Here is a 25,377-nt window from a genome sequence, read left to right on the forward strand (position 1 = left end):
CATGTTGAAGAGTCCAAGCAGTGGTTTCCAGCCTTTCATCTTATGTAGATCCATAGGCGCAAAGAAAGCCAGCCGGGTGTTCTTTCAAGATACATTGATTAAGAAAAGAAAGAGGGACCAAACGTAACTATAAACTCAGCCTCACTTTTAAACGGAGTTAGGTTTTACTGATCACAGTAGAATCCTCTCCCTTTTGAAAAACTAAGCCATAAACATGGCAAGACATACTATTTATTCAGCAAAAAGCCAGAGGTTTAGGGACTGGCCCTGGGAATGAGAGTACAGATTTAGAATTCTAAATAGAAGTCCTGCCCACAATCCCTCAGCTGTTTTCCTCAGATTCTTCCACAGCTCAGGATATCCCACATCATCGATTCTTCTCTAGAATATGTTCTACCTGCTATAAACACAGAGGAATTCCAAAACACAAGGGAAAGTTTACCTTACCTGCTCACCATTCCCATTTAATCTGAGGATTAATACTCAGATCCCCGTGGAGATGCTGCAGGCCCTTTAGGACAGGTACACACCCTTGTCTAAGGAAATTTAGCCTTTCCCACCACAAAGGGTTCATGTGAAAATACAAGATCACAGAAGAAGCCCCCTGCACAGGGGTGAGCAACAGCCACTTAAAACTACTACTTCCTTTCCTCACAAACACCCATAACACTGTTCACTGACTCTTTCTCGTGGTTCAATTTCAAGAATGCTCCCCTCCACACCAAAGGAGAAAGAAGGAAGCAGTGCAGTTATTGGCAACCTAAAATCATAATTACTCCAAATTTCCTTCCAATTTCTCTTCCTGCCACCTTCCAAAGGCTGAGTTCTGCCTTAGCTTCGCCGTCCATTTTATTAGCATTATTATATCTTGACATTCATTGTCCATCATCAATAAAATCCACTCAAGAAAAGAAAGAAGAATATTTTTGTTCTTCTTAGTTCTTCAACCCTAGTTACCAGTGCCCATGATTTAAATGGAAACTGATTTTTAAATTTCATTAAAATATGCATATTGATTATAAAAGGAAAAAGTTCTCTTTTTTGCACAGAACTCACCAGCTGAGGAAAAATATCTTCCCTCCGATGAATGCCCTGTAGAACAATGGCAAAAGCACTGAACTGGAATCAGGTGACTGGATTCGGTCCTCCGCTCTGTTTCCGCAATGATCTCACCTGTAGAAATGGACAAGGAGCTTAATTATGAATCCCTAGGATCTCCAGCCAGTCCATTCTGAAGGAGATCAGCCCTGGGTGTTCTTTGGAAGGAATGATGCTAAAGCTGAAACTCCAGTACTTTGGCCACCTCATGGGAAGAGTTGACTCATTGGAAAAGACTCTGATGCTGGGAGGGACTGGGGGCAGGAGGAGAAGGGGCGACAGAGGATGAGATGGCTGGATGGCATCACCGACTCGATGGACATGAGTTTGAGTGAGCTCCAGGAGTTGGCGATGGACAGGGAGCCCTGGCATTCTGCAATTAATGGGGTCGCAAAGAGTCGGACACGACTGAGAGACTGAACTGAACTGAACTGAGGATCTTACTAGCTGTAGAACTTCCCCAAGCTTATGAGCTTGCTGGGTAAACCATACTGGAAATGACACCAGGCTTGAAACCCACAAATTCAGTGGCTGATCTCTGTACCTCCTAAGCCACCAGTCAGCTCCTGGCACTTCTGTTTCACTAATATGTCTCAGAATGATGAAGAAAGAGAATGCTGGTACCCCAATGTTCATACCTCAGCTTTGGGGGGAAGTGGTGGAATAGCTTCATCATAATATCAAAAATGAAAGAGATAGATCAATTAGATACATTTTAGCAAGAAAAAATTAACAGCAAAATCTGAACTACAATAAATAAAAAGAGAAAAAATGAGTTTGGAGACAAATTTCTAACTATGGGACCCAGTGGCTGCTGTGAACCTTAGTTTCATTGCCTAAAAAATGACAGTCAATGGGCAGTAGAGGGCTGGACAATCTTGATGCTTCCTGGTAAGTCCTCATGACTTTATTTCATTAAGAACTAGTCCTGTTTTGTCAAGAATCCTGCAATATATATTCCCACAGACAAGTGTTCTAGGGTAGCAGATTGTTATAAAATGTAGATTCAGGGGAAAACTACACACCAGAAAAAGGACTACTCCCATTTTCACTGTTCTCATTGTAAACATTATTGAGCCAATCACACAGTCACTTTGTGAATATGATCTCATTCAATCTTCAAATACCTATACAAGCTCAAAGTTGAGAGGGACCTTAAAAACAACCCACTTCAACCCTTCCAACTGACAGGAGGAGAAACTGGGGACCAGAGCGGGGAGGTGGCCACCCAAAAGCACAGTGAAAGGTAGGCAGCCCAAGGCTCCACTTTGGGGCCTGCTCCCCTGGACTGACACTTTAACAGAAGAAATGACTGACATTCGCTGGCCAGAGAGACCTGCCCTCAGGCACACAATCAGCTTTGAAGGATAACCAGGACTTACACACCCAGACCTCAGAACACCTGTTTAAAGCTCTTGCATACAGCCCGATAGCAAAAAAAAAAAAAAAACTAAGTTGAGAAAATGGAGTATCATCAAGGTAAGTCCAGCAAAGCAATGCATTTCCTAATGGTCTTCGTGGGCACTCGAATTGTCAAAGCCCCTGAGGGATGGAGCACGAGGAGGCCAACACTGGTCCTGGGGACAGTGCAATCTAATAAAAACAAAAAGCTCCCAACTCCAAGCCCCAGGAAACCTAAGCCTCTCCTTGCAGAGGGAGACATCAATCAGAACAGTTTCAACAACAACAGCAAAGGGCAGCTGACTTCCCCAGATTTTCAAACTTTGCTGAAAGGTAAATCTCTCCACCATGGCCCTGGGGCAATGTCTCAGGCGCTGGCTACCTTCTCTCCAGGCACAAATGAATGTGGCCCCCCTTTTCCATCGTCAACTTCTCTTTCAATAATTTTTTTCTTCCTTTCCATAAAGAGAACAAGCAGTTTCGCAAAAGAACCGCTGTGAAATGACTGAAGTTCTCCTGCAAACAAACCATTAGCAGAGTTCAAATGCAATTTAAATTACCAGTTGTTAAAGTGCTCCTCAATTTCTTCCTAAGTTTCCAAGGAGAATTACATACTATACACTATATAATTGGTTGTTTTCTATTTTTTAACATCCATTTACCCCCCGATTTTATATTTCAGAAGTGTCTATAAAAGCATCCCTTTAAAAAATTATACATTGTGGAATAGATTAAACCTAAAGATTGAAAAGTATCAGAGAAAACAGCTGCAGGATTACGCAGCTCAGCAGAAATTGATGGTTTTGACACCACAAGACATGCAGAGTTTCAAAATCTTAAGAATCACCTGATGGTGTCCTCACTGTTTACAGATGAAGACACTGAAGCCCCAAAGGAAAGGAAGGCTTGGCCCAAGTTTTCTCACTGGTCAGTGACAGATTCCAGGTGAGAACTCCCTACTTCCCAGCCCAGTGCTGTCACTTCCTACCACCATATGTTGAAGGAGATGATGGGAAATGGTCAACGAATTTAATTTCCACCTGTAATTTTTTTCTTAAAGAAAATATGAAGTCATCTTCAAATACACTACTGACCTCAAAAGTGGAGCTGGCCCATGGCAAGCATCTTCCCAAAAGGGAGAAAGAGAAGTAGAGCCTGACGGATGAATCAAAGGAGCTTCAAGTGAGCAGCCTCCTGGCAGGAAAAGTCAAGACCCTCTTCTAGATTCACTAAATTAGTTATGGGACACCAGACTGCAAAATCCCACTGCTTTATCTGGCCCAGAACTTGTGGAATGAGAGGATAAAGGCAGATCTTGTCATATCTGTAAATGGAAAGGATTTTAGAGCCCATCACAAGGACAGGGCAAACTTCAAGGCTTTGATATTGGACATGTGTATTCAGCCTCCCTGAGCTCAAGCTTTCCTGTCTGCAAAATGGGTCTAATAAACCTACCCATCAAGGTGTATGCAACCATTTCTTGGGATTCCATACCCAGCATGCAAAGCACAGAGTCTACACACACTACGCCTTAACCAATGTTCATCCTCATCTTCCAGAGTCTATCTACAACTTCTCAAAGCCTATGATTCTGTGGCTCTAATTTACTAGAACTACAACTGAGTCTTATAAGCCATGTATGCTTCCTAAGTCTGTTAGATGCTGTGTGTCCCCTGACTATAAATTCATTTATTTTGTCATCCAAAAATAAAACATATACCTGAAAACATAAATATCCAAACGTTTTCCACCAAAAGCAAACTCTTTGGAACAGTTTTGAAGATGGCCTTCAAATTCAGTTGATGAGCCAGACAGTAGCAAAAACCTCAGTTTAATGCCCAAGACCTCATTTAAACTGTCCATCAGCCCTATAAGAAAGATTTCCTATTGTCCACTGAGGAAACTAAGGGTCAAGAAGTCAGGCAACTGTCCAAGATTTGGGGGCTAGTAAATGGTAAAGCTGGAATTTGCCCTCAGGTCTTCAAAAGTCAAGCTCCATGACCTGAGTTTTATTATTTTGCAGTTAAAACTATACTATGGACAGCTATTCTGCTAGAGGCAAAAATATACCTGGGAAAAATAATCCGCTATGTTCACATTTTAAGGAGCTTTGGGATAAAAAACAAAGTCTGAACTTTTAAACTGAAAAGTGTTCACCTTAAAAGCAAGGAGATCTTTCTTGAATGCCACCTCGCTGTTATTATTATTTTTTAATTGAAGTAGAATGGCACCCCACTCCAGTACTCTTGCCTGGAAAATCCCATGGACGGAGGAGCCTGGTAGGCTGCAGTCCATGGAGTCGCTGAGAGTTGGACGTGACTCAGTGACTTCTGGACAGAGGAGCCTGGTAGGCTGCAGTCCATGGGGTCGCTAAGAGTCGGACACGACTGAGCGACTTCACTTTCACTTTTCACTTTTATGCATTGGAGAAGGAAATGGCAACCCACTCCAGTGTTCTTGCCTGGAGAGTCCCAGAGACAGAGGAGCCTGGTGAGCTGCCATCTATGGGATCGCACAGAGTCGGACACAACTGAAGAAACTTAGCAGCAGCAGCAGAGTTGATTTACAATGTTGTGTTAATTTCTGCTGTACAGCGAAGTGATTTAGATATATACCTACATACATATGTGTGTGTAGTCTTTTTCATATTCTTTTCCAGTATGTTTTATCACAAGACGTTAAATATAGTTCCCTATGCTATGCAGTAGAACTTTCTTGCTTATCCATTCTCTGTACAATAGCTTGCATCTGCTAATTCCAAGTTTCCAGTCCATCCCGCCTCCACCTCCCCTTCCTCTTGGTAGCCACAAGTCCGTTGTCTACGTCTCTGAGTCTGTTTCTGTTTTGTAGGTAAGTTCATCCGTGTCATATTTTAGATTCCACATGCAAGTGGTATCCTAAGATATCTGTCTTTCTCTTTCTGATTTACGTCACTTAGTATAATAATCTCTAGGTCCAGCCATGTTGCTGCAAACGGCATTATTTCCCTCCTTTTCATGGCTGAGCAGTATTTTATTGTACATATATACATCATCTTCTTTACTCACTCGTCCGTTCACTGACATTTAGATAGCTACTGTGCCATAGCTATCACAAAGAGTGCCTCTATGAACACAGGGATCATGCAACTTTTAGAATTCTATCTTTGTCCAAACACACACCCACAACATTATACTTCTGTCCAAACATGATTTCTGGATCATATGGAGAAAAGGGAACCCTCCTACATTTTGGTGCAAATGTAAATTGGAAAGCCACGATGGAGAACAGTATGGAGGTTCCTCAAAAAAACAAAAACAGAGTCGCCATATGATCTTGCTGCTGTTCTTACATGAAATAAAAAGTTCAGAGCCCTAAGAAGACAACTGCCAGCTATGCGGGAAGCAGGCCAGAGAAAGGTTAAGAGTCAGCTGATACCAGAGTGACTCCAAAACAGAATTTAAATGTCTGAGCTCTTGATGAAACAAATCGCAGGTAATCCTAGACTGAGCTTCTGAACACACACCCCCACCCCCACTCCCGGCACAACCGTGAACTGCCACAACGTTAGACGCCCTGCGCTCAGAGGTGCACAAAGCAGACGTCCACTAGCACCTCCTGCCCTGCAGGCTCTGTGTATGGGCCCTGCAGAGGTGGGTGCTAAGCTGGACCTGCCTTGAGCTCGCAGAGGGGTTACAGAGGACACACTCCCCCATGACAAGACGGTAGGAAGAGTGTGCAAAGCACCAGTACATGCGGGTGTGCTTTGCAAGGTCAGGAAGAGCCCTGCTGATGATGACTTCTAATCTGAGCCTGAACACACAAGACGATTTCCACGTATGAGGAGGTGGGGAGTCAGCCCAGGGAACACGATGTGCTAAGGCCTTGAGGAGAGAAGCTCAGGGTGTTCTCGGGGAAAGTGACTAATCTGGAGAGGCCAGTGGCAGAAAACACGGAGGGAAGTGGTGGGACATGAGGCTGGAAAGGAATGTTGTGGCCAGAACATGGAAGACCTTGTGTCTCAGGCTCCTGATGCTCATGGCTATTGCATTTTGAAAAATGACACAAGAGGAAGTGAAATGGTAGAGCTATTGGAACCGAATCCCCTCCATGGTCAGCTTCCAGACAGAGCACAGCTAGGAGGGTCTGAAGAAAAGCTTCCTGGGGCAGGACCGCTTCTCTGCGGTCCCGCTCAGAGACATCAGAGGAGCGGGTGGCTCTTAGTGTTGCCCCAAACCCACACCTCCATCAACCCTTTCCTCTAGTCCAGAATGCTCAGCCATGGAAGACCCAGAAAAAAAACGGGTCTCATGCTCCAAAGAGGATTTCCACTCTGCCTTCAGGGAAATGACAAAGCTGTCCAATTTGATGAATCAGAAGAACATAGGCTAAACGCAAGCTCAAGCCTCTTTCCTGTCACTCAAGAAGCAGAAGCCAGAAGTCTATCCAGCATGTACTGTGTGTGCAAGAAGCACCACATCATAGAGCTCCCAGCCAGTCCTAGAACCACATTACCGGGGCCTACATATGAGCCTGAACTGACACTATTGGGATGTTGCATGGAATCCTTTCCCTTAAAGGGGACTTTGTGGCAGGTCCCATAAGGCAAAGGCACAGGCAAGGTGTAATTCCCTTCCTGCCCTTAAATAGCTCCCAGTCTAGAAAGACTGCATGATGGTGGTTGCCATAGGAGAAGCACAGATAACAACACAAATCCTCCAAACAACACTGTAGGTTGCTGTGATTATTTGTACAGACTTGACAGATGAGGAAACTTATCAGCTTAACTGATCTAACAGATCACACAGCTAGGAAGCATCACAGCAAGATTCAAATCCAGATCGTATGCTTGTAAGCATCACATGGCTATACTTTACTGCCTCAGAGCCCACTGAGTTGTGAGTCAGCAAAACAAAGAACAAAGAGACCAATTCTGGGGGAGTGCAGATTGCAGGAAGTGGGCAGTGATCAGAGGTTACTTCACTCAGAAGGTGAAGTATCCACTCAGAAGGCGGTATGTGTGCAGAAGTTTATAGGAGGAGCAGGAAGTCCTAGGGATGGAAGATGGGAGAGGTCACCGCAAGCCATTAGTTATGGCAGAAGGTGACGAGATGAGTGATTGGGAGAATCATGGTTGTTCACACTGAGCATGTACTGCTGTCTGATTATGGGTACCTGGGGTAGAAGTTTGCACTTAAATGCCGAAAATACTAGGAAAATGTTATGAATAACAAAATAAGTGAATTTAAAGTCGGGACATACAGCTGAGTATACAAGGAAAACAATAAATGCTTCAAAGCAGGACTGTTGTGTGGTCTCAGCTTTCCTTGGGATTCTGTGCTTCAAAGCTAAGGCCACGCGTTAACCTTTCAAGACCTGAGCCAGGCGCAGGAATAATGGGCCTTCAGGTCCTTTCACGTCAATGTATAGAAGGACACCAGACCCTCTGGAGGTTAGGACTTCTATACCTATCGCATGGATTCTGACCTTTTAGAGAAGAGCCTCTACAATCACTAAATGAATTTCAGGCCCTCACTGGAACAAAGTAACCCCAGTCCCAGCCTCAGCTGGTAAAAAGAGCACGGAAAACAGGATAGAAGATACAGAATCAAAAAACCTTATACCTGATGTTTCGATTCTCCACTGATAACTATGGAATCCTGAGCAAGTCACTTCCTTTTAACAAAGGCAAGTTCTCATTCATAAAATGGAAATGACCATACTTATTAATACACAGGTAGTGAGCATCAACAAGGGATCTGTGAGATTAAATATAAGGACATGTGTTTCTACATGTGAGGTGACATGTTGAGAAGAGGTGCTCCCCTGAAAACCACCACGTTGATAGGAATAGTACAAAAACTGCCCAATTCTCCTGGTGAGGTGTCTAAATCTGGACTTGTCAACAATTTTCTCCCCATAGAAAATTGAGCTGTATTCCCCAGGCAAGTCATTACATCTTTTTGTGCCAAATTGTTTTCATCTTTTAAATGACCCAGTAATCCCACTTTGGGCAATATACATAAGGGAATAATCCAAAAGGAAAAAAGAAAGCAGTTTGTTCAGAGATGTTATTCATAGTGCTATTTCTAGCTCTTTATATATCCCTCTATTATAGCACTTATCTCACTGCGCTGTAATTATCCACTCCCAAACGCCTCCAAATTATCTCTGAATCCATCCCCAGCACCTAGCACAATGCCTGGCATACAGTAAGAACTCAATAAATGTTTGGTGACTAAATGAATGGGTAATATGAGAGAAATTTTCAAAGAAATTGAAGTGAGCAAAAACAAAACATTGTTTTTAAGAGACGTTGTTAAAAAAAAAGTTTACCAAAAAAAAAATTTTTTTTAAGCCCTGATAACTATAGACTGCAAACTATTTGAAGAGTTTGTGACAGTTCAGGAATGAATTTCAGATGATTCTGTCTATGATCTCTGAGCATCTCCAGGCTTAGGCAGAGTGCAGTATAAGATCACCATGAGACATGTACTAAGTCATTTGTGCCTAGTGGATTCCCTGTGTGACTCAGCCTCTACTGACTACATCACCTAACTTCTCTGAGGCCAGTTTCTCCACTGAAAACTGGAGTATTTACAGGAAAGCCCAGCCCATTAAAAGGAATTACAGGGAAGAGGCAAGGGCCAGCAAGTGTGAATTCAAATGCAAATAAAAGAAAAGGGCCGGGGGTGCCCATGGACGAGGGTCCCCAAGGCAAAGTAGGGCTTTGAAGCACCAGGTCTTCCGGGCGGCCACCAAGCCTTCTAAATCCATCTGACAGGGCAGCTGAAGACGCCTCACCACAGAGTTTATAGAAGGCAGTAGTCTCTGCAAGAACAGAGCACACATCAAAGGAAAACACTATGTTAAATATGGCCCATAAAGTCAACATCACTCTGGATGTTCCCTATTCATGATGGGAAAGAATGCTTTATTGCAAATACCCAGAGAGAGCAAAGGAAGCAGCGTGTCCTGCCGGGCTCACTGTGGAGCTCGCTGTGCTGTGGAGCTCCCGCAGCCCTCAGCCAGGAAGTCAGAGGCAGGAAGCCACTGCCCTCCAGTCCTTGGCCAGAAGCTCCAGGCTAGACATCAAAGCAGAGAGTACTCAGAACATCCTAGTCCAAGCCAGCTGCCAGGCTGTGAATCCCTACTGTGCCTCCGTGGGGGTCTCTCAGATTCCTGCCATTTGACATTCCTGCCAACTTGACATTTCTCTGGAGGAGACTGGTCTTGACATCCTGGAGACGATCCCTCAGAAGCATGTCCTGAGCAAATCTGCTCGCTTCTCTGTGGTCCCACTCGGACCACCCTAATCGCTGTGACCCTGGGCTGTTGCTTGCTTCTACTCCTGGCAATGCACTTCCCCCATGGCAGCTAGAGTGATGCTGGTAAATGTAAGTCCGATGCCTTCCAGCACTCGACTCAGGTCCAAGCCCCTTCTCGAGCTCACTGACACATCCCAGCCCCTGCCTCCCTCTCATGCCTTGCTTCCCCCACTGCAGCTCACCCTTCTGGCACACTGGGCTCCTCTGTTCCTCAAATACAAACTCATTCCCACTCCATGGACCTGGTATTGGCCCTGCCCTCTGCCTATGCTTTACCCCCTGACTTGCCCATGGCTGGCTCCCCAGCATTCAGAGCTCATCTTAAACATCATCCCCTCCTCCACTCCCTCACAGGCAGGGCATCCTCCGTGAACCCTCCTCAGCGTTACTTATCATTCTCTGCTGTTTACATGTTCATTTATCATCTGCCTCCTCCACATATCTCTCTAGAATGTAAGTTCCAAGGGATCTTTGTTTTGTGTCTTTTTCTTCATTCAAACCCAGTACTGGATCCATGCCCAGAACAGTATGAGGCACATAAGTGGGAACCCTATAAAGATTTAATACAATTTGATGACTGTAGATGAGTGCATGCCACAGATGACAGAAGCCTTAAAGGCCGCGTAGAGGCAGAGGTCGACTCTGAGGCTAACATCCTGGGTCACTGATGCTTGCGCTTAGGAGATACAGGAGTTTAGGCGAACTTTCCCACTTCTCTAGCCCTTATTCTTCTCAAGTGAAAAGGGCACAACTGCACCTGCCTTGTGGGAGTACTGGGAGAACAAAAGGAGATAAACCATGTGGAGTGCCTTGAGCAGAAGAAACCTTTGCTGTCATCAACTGCAGCCCCATCTTCCAGGAAGGAAAACTGAGATTCAGAAAGGTGCATGCATCTTTGCCCAAGTTAGACACTGAATCAGCAGCAGAGTCAGGAGAGAAGATCCCACCTTTAGTGTCTTTCCATAAAAATAACAAAAATATCTGACAACATGTCACTCATTTATATATTCTGCCTTGTTCCAGAAAGAATCTGAACTACTTGACAAAAGACGTACATAGCTCAGGATTTCTTTTTTAAGTAATAAAACTGGGAAGGGAGATGGAAAAATAAAGTGAAGGAAAAGGACAAGGGTTACAAAAGATAAGGGCCATATGTTTCATACCATTTGCTAGAGGTAGGCTTCACACGTGGCTCTGAGTTACCCAGAGGCCAATATAAACCAGAGGAAAATATCTGTGTACATATGGTCCCTGGGAATACTTGGTTACTGAAATGTCACAACACTATGTGAGAAGGTATTGCCATCCGGGAGAGAATCACCCTGGTTTTTCATATTCTTGTCATTTGAATTCTACTAACTGTTTCCTCCTGGTCACATGCACTCTGAAGCCACATGACCTGGGTTCAAATCCCAGCTCCACTACTGCCTGAGTGATGCTGGGCAACTTACTTATTAAACCCTCAAAGTCTCAGGTTCTTCCACTGTAAAACGAAGGTAAGAAATAATACCTACATGGATAAATGAAATGTGCTGTATATATACAACTTATTACTGTTCAGCCATAAAAAGGAAGGCTATTATGACACACGCTACAATATGAATGAATCCTGAAGATATTACACTGCGTGAAATAAGCCAGTCACGAAAGGACAAATACTGTACAATTCCACTTCTGCAAAGATACCTAGAGAAGTCAAATCCACGGAGACAAAGAACAGAAGGATGATTGTCAGAGCTGGGGGAGGGGAGAATGAAAAGTAAATGTTTAATGGATACAAAGTTTCAGTCCACAAGATAAAAAGCATTCTGGAGACTGACTGACCAACGTATGACTGTACTGAACACTACTGAGCTGTGCACTTAAAAATGGTCAAGACAGTAAAAACGGTTATGTGTATTCTACCAAGATCAAAAGCAATTAAAAAATTAGTACCAACTCAATCACTTGGCTGTACAGTAGAAATTAACACAACATTGTAAAACAACTATACTTCAATGAGATGAATTTTTTTAAAAATAAATAAATACACACCAAAAAACAGTACCTACTCACAGGTAGCTATTGTGGAGAACCAGCGTAGGTCAGGTGCTCAGCCTGGTGCTCGGCACCCAGAGAGCAGTCAGTGCACTTCAGTTCTCCCTGTTTGGAGGGATAGTATTCCCATTGGTACTATCAACCCTAACTCCTCAGGGCCCAGCGACATCACAAAAGGAAAACATCCCAAGCCATCAGGCTTCAGGGTAGCTTCCTCCCACCTGGTGAACAGAGCCTACAAACCAGGCCCATGCACAAGCGGGAAGGAGGAAACAGGGTGCCTGCGTGTTCCTGGGAGTCCCAGGCCAGGCCCCACCTCCCCAGTGCTTCAGAGGAACTTAGAGAACTGCTTCCCTTCCTTTTCTCACTGACCACACAGACTCAGGTCTCAGAGCACTCTCTCCTCTCTATCATGATCTGCCACCTAATGCCACCGACATCAAAGTGCTTCTCCAAAGCACACCTTGAACATCTTTCCTGCGTTAGAGGAGGGCCCCCAAGCTGATCAGAAACTAATCTGACTGCAAAGAGCTACTCTTTATGGCTCTGTAGCATCTGGGGGACGGTAACAGGGTGGGGCCCTCTTGGTCTCTGCCAAATGCCGCCGTCACATCAAAGAAAGCTAAAGAAGCTTTTGTGCGTGTGCGCGTGTGTGTCTAAAATCTACTGAGAGTCGGCACTCACCTGCAGTGGGGAATTACACTCTAAAATTCTTGCAGCTTCAAGAATACTCGTAGAGGCTAAAATGGAAAGCCCTGATCAGTTTCTTTCAAGGCCTGTGCAGAATTTCAGTGCCACAGAAGAAACTGAAATAAAGGTGTTCGCTATTCAGTTCCTCCTCTTGGACAAGCTATCATCCTCTTTCAGGAAAAAGAGAGGTGCAGGCAACAAAGCAGGTCAGAAGAAAGCGCTCACATTCAAACAATATTCACATGTCTGAAAGCAGAGACAGGTAAGTAGAAATCAAAGAAGGAAAAAAAAAAAGTGAACTTTTTAAAACCAACTAAGACAGGCCTCTAAGTCTATGTCACAGGATTAAAAGAGATCTGACCTGGGAGAACTTGATTCCAGTTGTCAATTTCTCACAAATGAAATCAGTAAGTGTGGGCACCTCTAGCATCTTGAGTTCTAATTTCCTCATCTGCAAAATGGGCATCTTCTCTGCCTCTGCCTAAGGGGCAGCTTCAGTGCAGTGGAAGAAGAACTGAGAGTGAAAAGATCTGTATTCTAATCTCCCTAACCAGCCATGTACTTGTGAGGCAGGTGAGCCCCTGGGCCTCCCCTGCCCACCAGCAGCCTGTAAAATGAAGCAGATCACTAAAATCGGTCCTAAGACGCCTTGCAGCTCTGACAGTCCATCACATTTACACGGTGTCCCGCACACCAGGCATCTTCTGCAGACTGGATGGCACGGCAGTGCTCTACAGCAACCTTTTGCGCACTCTGAAGTCCAACCATAACTCTGCTTCTTCAAGATAAAATTAGCCCTCCCCAAAGGTTCACAAACATCCCCTCCGGCCTGTTGTTCTCGTCTCAGCTGTCGGACAACGACAGCACTCCCAAATTATCCTTCTCCCCAGCTTAACCTAGGCCTCAGGTAGAAGGTACAGCTGTCTAATTTTTAATATATGAATAGAATTTCTCCTCAGAGTGCATCTCTAGATCCCACTATGAGAAGTATTCCCCTGGGGAAGCACCCGTCCACACCCCAAATGAAAGCAGCCACGCTCCCAGCAGCGTCCCATCACCGCCCAAACCAGCCAGCCCTCAGACTCTGATCCCCGGGTCTGAGGGCAGAGATGCCACTGGCTCTGGCAGGACTGATGTACTCACGCGCCGTCGGGCCCCACAGGCAGCCGGCCCTCCACTGGCACTCACTCTCTCTCACACACCCTGAGTCCCACTGCAAGGAGGTGGTCCCCAGGCCCGAGCGGAAGGACTGAAACACTCTCTCCTTGGCTCCCAGAACAAGGGGCAAAGGAATGGAGGGGGAGGGGTGGGGGGAGGGGGCGACTTTGTTTCTGGAAACAAGAATTCAAATCCTGCTTCTCCTAAACCCTGAGTCACCTCCTTCCCTTCCAATAGATCAGTGTGGTGGGTAAACATTTCCATATATGGAGAAGCAGCCTGGAGGATGTCAGAAAAATCACCCTTCTCGCCTTTGGCACTTGAAGAACTTGCCCCACTAAAGACAGAATTCCTTACTGGGAGTGAATGATTAACCCCCAAAGAAGTAGTCTTAGCTGTTCCATAGGCTCTCCTGTTACAGGAAAAAGGCTCTCCTGCCAGGACAGGGAAGTGGCTGAGTTGAAAGGCTTTAAGTTCATCTCAGGAATGGGGCCACCTAGAATACAAGTACATTTATGAAGTTAATGTATTAATTTGCGTGAGGGGGAGTTGTTGGCAGTGGGGGGAGGTTTGCATCTGAGGAGATCATCAGAAACACAGCTTGCAGCTCTTTCGATGGCAGGTGAGGCCCCTAACAACCCTTACACCCCAATTCCTAACTCCCTTGGGCCGAGAGTCCTCTTGGGAACTTAGTTTTGCATGAGTTCTTCATAGAACAAAGACACCAGGCAAGAAGACACAGGAAAAAAACTAGACTTCCAGGAGAACACTGGGGGAGAGGAACAGAAGGGTGACATGCCCAGTTTAATGTGTAAGAGTAATTCCCTTGGTTTGTAAGAGTAATTCCAATCCAAGGTCCTGAAAATTATCCAATGACTAAATTGGGCCAGTGAAGTCAATTAGGGATGAATCTGATCTGAAATGACTCCAGACTGAATTAGGAGAAAAGAAAGAAAGATGAGATGCTGGGGAAATGGCAGTATGGGGAAGTTGGGGTCTGCTCAGAGAAGGAATCCATGTCTCGACTTCCCAGGGGTTCTACTCCTTAGCATGATCTTGTCCTACTGTTGGCTGTAAAGACTTTCTGTAAGTCAGATGAGCCATTGCTCAGAATCATTACCCACTTACTGACTTTGGGGCCTTCAGTATGGGGCTGCTTGTACTCATATCCAGGCAACCGTCAAGCAATAAACAGCACTGGCCAGGGAACGAGAGGACCCAAGCCTCACACCCAGATCCTTCCCACTTTGCACAAATTCACTCTCCTGCACTGTATATTCTCTCACCTACAAACTGAATAGACATCCCAAAATTGTCCAACTATGTCAGATCTAAAAGCAGCTTCTACGAGCCTATCGAAATAATCCTGACGTTTATTTTGATGACTTGCTTTCTATTTTTGTAAGCATGTCCAAGTACCTGAAAAAATGGCAAATATTTCTTATTTATTGCATATTTAATGAATGAACACAAATATAAGTGATAAGTAAATGAAGTAAGTTAACAGGATCGGAAAACCTGCCACATGTCAGAACCAGAACTTAGCATAGAATTCTTGCCACTGCAATACTGCCAGGAGGGCCCAGAAGTAGGCCTGAAGAGGGTCAGGAGATGTCCCTCACTTGTAACTGAGACTAAACCAACCATTAGACTTGGTGGTTCTGCAGAAAGACTGTCATCTTTTCAGGAGCTCGGAGTTCCTGCCAATATCCCAACAGGAACATTTCAGCAGAGGAAAGAGACATCCCATGGAAAATATTAATAGCTGCCCAAGAATGGCCTGAGAAATTCTGAAAACCAGGGAGCAAGAGGCAGCCACCAGGATAGGAATGAAACCCCGAATGAAAGGTCTGTAGCTGCCCTCCATTCTTCTAGTAGCATTTGCAGATGGGTTTCCATATTCACAAAGCAACCCTTCATTCTTCAATGTAGATGTGTCTTTCTTCCTCTTTACCCCTGAGAACCACTGGCTCTGGGATCTTAGGTGAAGAAAAGACCATAAAGACCACTGAGCCCAGTGTCTCTCCTATTTATCGACCCCTCCCAAGGCATCCCTGAGGTCTCCAGTGAGGTGGAGATCAGTATCTTCTGCAGCTGTAAATTCCATCTTTCCAGCAGAGAGTTCTTCTTTATATGGAAATAAACATGATTCCCGGGTCTTCAAACTCCGGCTCCTTATTCTGCCTCTTAGAACCATACAAACAACCTGTGCCTATGTCTGTCTCATAGGCTTGGAATTTTTGTAATTGAATATAGACTTGGAAACAAAGCTATCCAAGATCTCTTCAATCCCCTGGGCTGCCTCCTGACCATATCACACCACTAACTCCTAATGTATTTGTTGCCAACTTGAGAGCCATCTTTTCTGGGTTTTTCCAATAAGTGTTAATGCGAAGCAGCCCATTCTGCATGAGAAAAGAGAGAACACAGACTTTAAGGTCAGTTCCTCATCCACCTCAATGCCATCAGCCACACCACATTTCCACCCTTTGTGGACAAAGCTCAGGAATGCAGATCCTGTCCCCAGCTCCCCGCTCCTGCTCTCCAGTCTGGCCGACCTAAAACTGTCTCCAGGATACAGGACTGTTCCAAGGAACACTGAGAGCAAGCTCTGTAAGAAAAGAGGACCTTGCCAACACCAGCGCTCTCAGGATAACAAAGCGGCCTGCAGGCAGGGCACCAGGGCCAATGTGCTGATCACAGGGCTGGGAGCTCGTGATCCCTGACAACCGCCAACACCATTTTAAACCTCAGTGTCCTTACAAAATAGGGGGGAAAATGCTCTTTTCTGCCATTGTTCTGACGTGGCACTCTTTGAATTCAAGCTACTTGTGATAATGATGCCTCACATTATCACAGGCTTTACTGTTTAGTAAGTGCTTTTCCAAACAGTCTCATTTCATCATTACTGACAACTATCCCTGGAGGATTATACCCATTGTATTGATACGAAAAGTGAGGCTAAGTAAGATGCAAGCATATTCCAAAGGTCACACCAACAGCAAGTAGTGAAAAGGATGTTCATTTGAATCAGACTATCTATAATTACAGTTCCAAATTCTTCTACATACAAAAAGTACGACTTCTGGCCAACTGCTTAACTTTTCTAAACCTCAGTTTAGAGGCTGAAAATTAGGGATGAAAATAGCCTCTCTGTCTACCACTCAAAGCAGTAATCAGGATCAAATGAGATAATATGAGCAAAACCCTCTGGAAAACGCATATGCGTTACCAAAGTGTACAGGATTATTGTGATTACTTGTCAATGACTGTGCATTCCACTATAAACACAAAAAAGCAATGAGGTCATTCTCAAGACAAAGACACAGCAAGGCTCTGGGAATTGAAGGGAAATGATTCGATGTCCTTTCAGGGTTCTCTCTATACACTACTCACTTATGCAGTTCAAACTCAGCAGCAACTGTCAGATTTTCAGCCGCCACATCACAAACATCTACAGGACAGCTCAAGACAAACTCACCCCTTTCGGCTACAAGCAAATGCCGGGGCAAAAGGAGGTGATAGAGATGGGCACTAGGAAGACCCCAACCCCCATTCAGAGCCTCAGTTTCGAAAACGTGACCTGCGATGTTTTCTTTGGAGAAGTTGTTAGAAACACAGGCTGCAGTCTCTCCTCAACAAAACCATGGGGAAATAAACGTATGGTACGGAGCTATTTACCAGACAGCACTAAGGAAGCTCCCAAGCATGAATTAATCAAGAGTACAGGATATTTCAAGTTTCAGATTCCGAAGGAAATCTCCAGCCCATTAAACCTCTGGCCCAGTTCACAGAGGCTCAGCCCGGTATGCTGGCAGCCCAGGCTGCAGAGAAGCCCATTTCCATTCCAGAGGTCCCGCTGCAAGTCACCGGGGCCAGAGGGCATGCAAGAGGCTCTGAGAGGACAGGTGGGGGCCTGGCTACCTTGAGGCCTTCCCCAAAGTCATCAGGATTCTATTCCATTCCTGCAAAGATCCAAGTCATGCACATCATTTATGGAGGGGCCAGATCGTCCCCAGAAATCCATTCCCAAGGCTGATGCACACACAGCTCAATAATTGTTTTCTGGATTTGCATTTTATCATCTGCTTCTGTGTGACTAATGTTGGAGGAAGGCACTCGGTTAATTTGTTGCATAGATGTGTGATTCCTACCATGAGCATGTGCCTGCATCTTCAGGGATGCTACAACAAGGGACTCTGAGATGCAGACAAGCTCAAGGAGCTTACAAGCATGGAAGAGAAAGGCTAACCATAATACAGGCCAAGATACTTAAGCAGGGTCCCCCTCGATGGGAGGGACAGATATCTGGGCCAACTACTAAAAGCAGGGAGGACAGGAAAAGGGGGAGGTCAGAGATGTACCTCCTTGATAAGCAGCTCTACATTTTTACCAGTGAGACAGGCAATACCTGGTATATCAGGGAAGAAAGAGCTCAAATTAGAAAACCTTGAAGATAATCTATTTAGGGCCTGTGTTCTCAGAAGCAAGGTATTTAAATTTTGCTAAGCCTCAGTTTTCTCATCTATAAAATAGGAAATAATATTTTTACCCACTTAATAAGGTTTTTATGAGAATTCACACATAAGTGGCTTAGCAGAGTACAACAATAAATCCTATGTTATGATCACTACATCTATAAACATATCTATGTCCACAGATAAAAAAAAATATATCTATGTGCACAAGCAGCACTGCATCCAGGGCAAAAAAAGATGTTCGACAAGCGGCAGAAGTCCATCTCTTTCCTTCCTTGCTCTCATGAACATCTCAACCAACACAAACAGTAGGAAAAAAGATGTTCGACAAGCGGCAGAAGTCCATCTCTTTCCTTCCTTGCTCTCATGAACATCTCAACCTACACAAACAGTATGATGACAACAAAGGGCTAAAGGGAGGAACATAGTTCTTGTCCCAAATTCCCTGCACCTCATCTCTGAAAATATTAACATCTTGTCTCTGGGAACTTTGAAACTCCCGGCCATCTCAGGCCTCCAAGGATGTCAACTAAGATATCCAGGTTGGAAAAGCTGAGTTTGGGAAACCGCTGACCCGGATCATTGGCATAGGACAAAGTAGCAGACTTGGCATCCTAGCACCTGGCTTCCACACTGACCAGCTGGGTGACCTGAGAAATCCCACCTACTCTCTGAGCCTCAATTTCCTTATTTGTAAAGTAAGGATGAGAACAATCCCACCTTCTACCTCCTCATGATGCTATATAGAACCAGGGAATTAATGCGTGTGAAAACTCTTGACAGGTTCACAGCTCTAAATTTATACAACTATTATCATTTTTATTATAACCTAAAATAAAAAGCTGAGCCACTGAAAAAAATAACTTAGAATGCCCCCCCAAACTTAGGAATCATCCCACCTTGAGGTCCCTGCTCCAACTACAAAATTCCCTATCTCTCACCTGAGTTTTGCCCCAGGTTCCCTGAACATCATGAAGGTGCTGCCAAGTAAACCCCCAAATTCATCATGACTTTCCCAGGTGACCCCTCACCAGTGCTCTGAACTGCACAAAAAATAATGTCCAATTTCCCTCAGGCCAGCACTCAAGGCCTCCTGCATGGGCCCCCAACCCATCTTGCCAATCACATCTCCCATGATATTGCCATTGAGGATACCAGGCAAGAGTACGCCCCCAGTTCCTCCCAACTCTATGATTTAGCCATGCTTCCCTCTAGACCTGTGCCTGCAAATCTAAGTGCAAGCTCTCTTGACTGTAACATGGGGAAGAGGAGCCCCAGGAGTGTTCTGTGATCAGGGTGTAGGCAGCAGTGTCTTCACTGCCCCATCCTTTCTCTTAAAGATGGTCCCACCAATTACGGGTCCATTTGAGAATCCCTTGGACTGCAAGGAGATCCAACCAGTCCATTCTGAAGATCAACCCTGGGATTTCTTTGGAAGGAATGATGCTAAAGCTGAAACTCCAATACTTTGGCTACCTCATGTGAAGAGCTGACTCATCGGAAAAGACTCTGATGCTGGGAGGGATTTGGGGCAGGAGGAGAAGGGGCGACAGAGGATGAGATGGCTGAATGGCATCACTGACTCGATGGACGTGAGTCTGAGTGAACTCCGGGAGTTGGTGATGGACAGGGAGGGCTGGTGTGCTGCGATTCATGGGGTCACAAAGAGTCGGACATGACTGAGCGACTGAACTGAACTGAACTGAACACATCACAGAAATATTTCTGTGTTTCTTTGCAGTCAACAAAGCTTTTCACATGCCACACCTTTTTAAACACTTAATGTAAGATATGACCATGACACCCATTTTATAAATGAGGAACCTGAGTCCAGAATATAGTCAGTAGCTAAGCTGATGGCCAAGCACAGGTTAGCACCAGAGTCCATACACACTACACTCTCCCGCAGGAGATGAATGCAATTGAAACCCTGCTATAAAAAGTGCCGACCTCCCAGCCAGCTCACTGCATGGCCCTGGGAACATCGCTTTCCTACTTGGAGCTTCAAAATGAGGGCTCTGAGGTCATCCCACATATCTGCACACCCCTTTCTCTCTCCCCTTCATCAGATTTCAGAAATGCAGCCTTAGAGGGGAATTGACAAGGGTAACATCTTATGTCTTTGGTCAGTTCAGTCCAAAGCTTTCCCTCCCAAACTCCCATGCCTATCACACAAGAAGGAACAGGGACTGATCTCAGTGTCAATAAGACACCAGGACTCTACAGGACGGCTCAGGGAGCGCCGTGTGGTAGCATCACCACACAGACAGCAGGCTGCTCCCAAAAACAACTGTAGTCATGGTCACAGTGCGTGAACCTTGTCAGTAGATTGCTGGCTTGATTGGCGATTTTTAATAAGCTCAAGATGCACAAGCATTAATGTGGACTGCACAGTATGCATCTTACATGGCCTATAGGCTTCACGAGGGAGGGCAGTGGAAGAACCCCTCTTTCCTTCAAGATTCTGAAGACTCTAGCTTCTCTCTTTAGCATGGGCAACTACAACTGCTGCCTGACCACAGCACTTGCGTCTGAATCCACATCCAGACTTCTGGGTAGCACGCCGCCATCGCTGTGTGTTTTCCTAAAGCTCAAATGCTGGCTGCCTGGCTCTCCCAGGACCACAGGATCCTAGGTCTGGCAAAACTCAAGGAGCAACTGGTCCAACTCCTGTGCACAACTTGCATGGCACATTTGCTCATTCAAAAGCATCACTGGTATCTCTTTAATCCACAGCAATAAGATGAAGCTAGGTTTCTGCTCTTGAGAACCCTGCACCAATAGCTTCGATGGTTTCTCAGTGGCCACAGAATAAGTCCAAATGCCTTATCTAATACCTCAAGCTTCTCAATAACGCAGATTCAACCTTCTCTTTCCACCACAAACTCCCTCCCGATGCCACTTGGCACATACTCTTCGCCTTATTCAGACTGAGTTCTTAGCTTCTGTTGCCTAGGCTTCACCTGCTACCCTTTTCCATGCCAATATCAAATATAGATAGCCTACACATCCTTCAAGGCCTACTGGTAGTCCTCAGCTGGAACGAGATCAGTCTTTGAAGAAAGGCAATGCAGTCATTCCCACAGTGTCTCATGTATTACGGAACATCTCTGGCCCTGATCACTAAAGCACAATGGTGGTCTGGCCTCCAGCACTGACGCAACACAAAACGCTGCACCACGTCCACAAAGCCCCTCACGTGGTGTACTGCCCCCGTCAGCCTGCATGCAGCCTCCCGCGCTTCTCAGTCCAGCCAGGAGGCTCTCTTCTCTGGCTGCTCAGCCTGCTATCCAGGACATGGATCATGGCCTTCCTCGTGCTGTTCTCACTGTGCACTCGACAAATTCTCTTTCCAGGGAGGGCTCCCAATGGGAGAATCTGTGACTTATCTCTGCCCACAGTGCCAAATCTAGCACAGCACCAGGCTCCCAGTAAGTGTTTAATAAACATTTATGCACAAATTATGTAAACAAGACAACTGTCCAGGGCATTCCTCTCAGGAGGAGATTAAAATGAGCTGGAAAATTACAAATCAACCACTGATGTCAATACTAAGGAGAACTCATTTCAGACACTGGACAAATGACCTGTTTTGAGGGATATTAAGTATATCAGGTATATTAATGCTATTTATTTAATTTAAATACACAAAATATTAAGTAAAACACTCTATCGGTTATATTATAGTATTAAAATTAGTTGTATGTATTAAATATTGGGGGATAATAACCCTGGGTATTTTGAAATGACCGTCAGTAGTTAATATACTTTCTCAATTGGCTCCAAGTTCCCTTACCCCCTCTGAAGGGCCTTCCTGTGCCACAGAAAAAGACAGCTAAAAACTACATTTCCCACACTCCCTTGAAACTAGTAGATTAGATTCCTGGAATAAGATGTACTTATGTGAGACTTAGAAGGGAGAGAGGCTAAATTCTCCTACTGCTATTTCTTCTGGCAAGCAACACCCCGGAATCATGAGTCAAAATGTCATTCCACTTGATAATGGAGTACTGCCAATAAGCATGAGGCTATTGAGAAAAGTAACAGCAGTCTCCGTAGGGGCTTCCTAATTCCATCTTCCTTCTCCCTGGATTGTGACTATGGAATAAATTCTTAAATTCCATTGCTTCTGGCTCCCACTGTTCCAACCATTCCAACAATTCTGTTAGCATCTCTTTCCGTGAATTAATCCCTTTCCATTTAAAGTATGTGAAATGTCCTTCCTGCACTTAAGCCTGATACACGCAAGAAGGGGGGAAAAAATAGATCAATTAATTGACCATCCACTTATCTATTTCTGATCTGCTCAAGATCTATGTCTGTCTATACCTAGTCCTTCTCTTTTGCCTCTGTGAAGGGGAAAAAAACAACTCACTTCAGTGCGATGAGCTAAACAGACCAAACGGAAATAAGCAGCAGGTGTCATTAACTAGCTTAGGATCAAGAGAAACTCCACTGATATAAAATGAAGCACGTTTATAGCACAATTACTGACTCTTCCCTGAGAACTCTTCGGCTTGACCTCTTTGTTTTCCAGATCTGCCGCTGAATCCTTCTGTACCTCAAAGGCATACCGGCTACACACCTGGCCATCTGCTCTGGCAGCCCCAGGGAGGAGGCCTCCAGAAAGGTCCGTTCCTGTCCTTGCTTCCTTATTTGTCAAATGTACGTGCATGCTCAGTCACTCAGTCGTGTCTGACTTTTGTGACCCCGTGGACTGTAGCCTGCCAGGCTCCTCTGTCCATGGGATTCTCCAGGCAAGAAAACTAGAGCGGTTTGCCACTTTCTTCTCCAGAGGATCTCCCTGACCCAGGGATGGAACCCTTGCCTCCTACATTGGCAGGCAGATTCATTCACTGAACCACCTGGGTTCTCCAGGGATAGCAACAGTACCTTCCTCACAGTTTGTTTAGAGGATCGGTGGATCACTATGAAAAATGGGCTACAAGAGTGACTGGCACACAATGACTGCTTACTAAAAATCACCTAGAATGCAACCTAGGGGCAATCTTAGGGCACAGGTCTAAGCCCTGTTTTACAAATGGGGAGACTGAGACTCAGATTCGATAACTCTCCCAAGGTCAGGCGGCTAATAAGTGAGGGGTGGGGGCAGAATCCAAACCCTGCTGCATGGCCTCCCACCAAATCCACAGCTCTGCACCTCAGCGTCCTGCTTCCTAATGTGCATACCTAACGGACAAAGGTACTAAACGGGAAAAGGAAAAACAGTCCAGACATAACGGGGCTGTACCTTGGGAGCTCTCTGGGTATCAGAGGATGATAAAGCCAATGTCATAAGCCCTGCCCTTCAGCACAGTCAGCTCCTGTGGGTAAAATTAGCTCAGCTCTGCTCCAGTGCTGCCTGGAGCCCTGAGGCAAAACTCACCCTAGGCATAGCACGACCTCACCTGACCCTCACTCCCAGGAAGGGTCCCTCAGGCACCTCATTAGGGCCTGGAATGACTCATTTTGCTGCTTGCAGCTCTGGTCGTTGAGGTCACCTCTCTGCTCTCCAGAAAGGCAGCTTCAAAGGAGAAGTAAAGATTAAACTTCAAGCAACCTTCCTACATTCCTTTCCTCCTGGGTAGATCATGAGCAAAGATGGGGTGCCGGTTTGCCATGCTGGCCCTGCCCAGGGGGAAGGAGGTTCTGCTGAGTTCTAGAGTCCAACTCAGGACCAAAGACAGACACTGGGCCAGATGGACTCCCGAGACTACACTCCTTAGTTTACCCTGGTGATGATGGCCCTGGTCGGGGAGGGGGTCAGTCCATATTCCTTTGTGCTATAGAATGGAGCACAGTGATGATGACCACCAGGGTGTCCTCTGCATCCTCCCAACCCAATGCCACCAGACCTGACGGTGGAGCTCAAATGCCACTTCTCCTGAGGCCTTCCCTACCCTCATCCCTACCTACCTTGAATTGTCATCCAATTTCCACAATGCCTTATCTCTACCCTTTTTTATCTGGCATTTATTTGTTCAACAAATATCACTTGCACACTTATTTTGGACTTGAGGGTACAGAAACGGAAAGGAAAATAACCTTTGCCCTCAAGGAAAGGCAACCAACTGCAACAAATAGCAAAGATTGGGAAAGTGGGACTATCAGAAGTCAGAGGTACATTCCAAGCAGAGGTGATATCAGAGCAAAGTCTTCAAAGGAACCTGTGAGCTATCCAGATAAGGTGGGAGAGGAGCGGTATTTTGACAAGGAAACTTAACATAGTGTTAAGTTGTGGAAGCTGTAGAGAATCCCCTGTATATTCCAGGAGCACAGGATCGGTCTCTGAGATGAGTAAGATAAGGATGAAAAGAGGCTGGGACCCAATTCCCAGTAGTCTTCTATCTTATGCAAGAGTTTTGGATTTTCACCCTCAACGAGGGTGAATTTTAATCCTTTAAAGGATTTCAAAACAGAGATTTGGTATGAATGGATGTGTATGTTTTTCGAAAATCACTTTAGAAGAACAGAGAATGGAATGGTTTGTTGAGTATTACTGAAACCCGGCAGAAGAGATGCCGAGAGTCTGAACTGAAGCAGGGCAGCAAAAGTGGAGTGGGTAGGCAGGGTGTACTTACCTCTGGTAGTTAAATATAGGGTTTCCTTGATGGCACAGTGGTAAAGAACAAGCCTGCCAGCGCAGGAGACGCAGGTTTGATCCCTGGACTGGGAAGATTCCCTGGAAAAGGAAATGGCAACACACTCCAGTATTCTTGCCTGGGAAATCCCAGGGATGGAGGTGCCTGGCAGGCTACAGTTCATGGGGTTGCAAGAGAGTCGGACATGACTGAGCGACTGAACAACAAGTGGGTGAGTATGATGAGTTACCGTGGTTGATGCAGGAAGGTCTGAGGATGAATAGATACATAGCTGAAGTAAGGGGAGGAAGCATCCAGAATGAGTCCCAATTTCCAGGCTTGACTGACTGAGTAGACAGACATTGCTATCATTCAGCAAGGTAATAATGCTATCAGTAAGAGACCAATCAGAACATTCAAAAGTCTGGGATGCAGGAGGTCCAAATCCAATATAACCCCCTAGGGGTCATAAGCACACAAACATAGAAGGAAGCTGAAGACAAAGCTCTGCCTGTGAGTGGGAACAAGGGCCAGCAAAGAAACCGTGAGGACAGATGGAGATGCAGGGCAAGAATGAAGTAAGTACGATCAAGAATGACCATACCACAGAAGCAAGACCAGAGCAGT

At 45.3% G+C, this 25,377-nt stretch overlaps 1 protein-coding gene across 6 annotated transcripts in view; it reads right to left on the reverse strand.

The window, feature by feature from the left end:
- LPP (LIM domain containing preferred translocation partner in lipoma) overlaps positions 1 to 25,377 on the reverse strand; it is a 739,124-nt gene that overhangs the window by 670,830 nt on the left and 42,917 nt on the right. For 3 of the 6 annotated variants that reach the window (XM_018046708.1, XM_018046713.1, XM_018046723.1), the window contains exon 2: positions 1,057 to 1,173. The gene's annotated coding sequence lies outside the window, so the exon portion shown is untranslated. Of the gene's footprint in view, positions 1 to 1,056; positions 1,174 to 13,676; positions 13,798 to 25,377 lie in introns of those variants that run through there. The other 3 variants (XM_018046740.1, XM_018046727.1, XM_005675134.3) reach the window with 3 other exon arrangements.

The sequence above is a fragment of the Capra hircus genome, chromosome 1, assembly GCF_001704415.2.
Source record: "Capra hircus breed San Clemente chromosome 1, ASM170441v1, whole genome shotgun sequence".
Classification (NCBI taxonomy): domain Eukaryota; kingdom Metazoa; phylum Chordata; class Mammalia; order Artiodactyla; family Bovidae; genus Capra; species Capra hircus.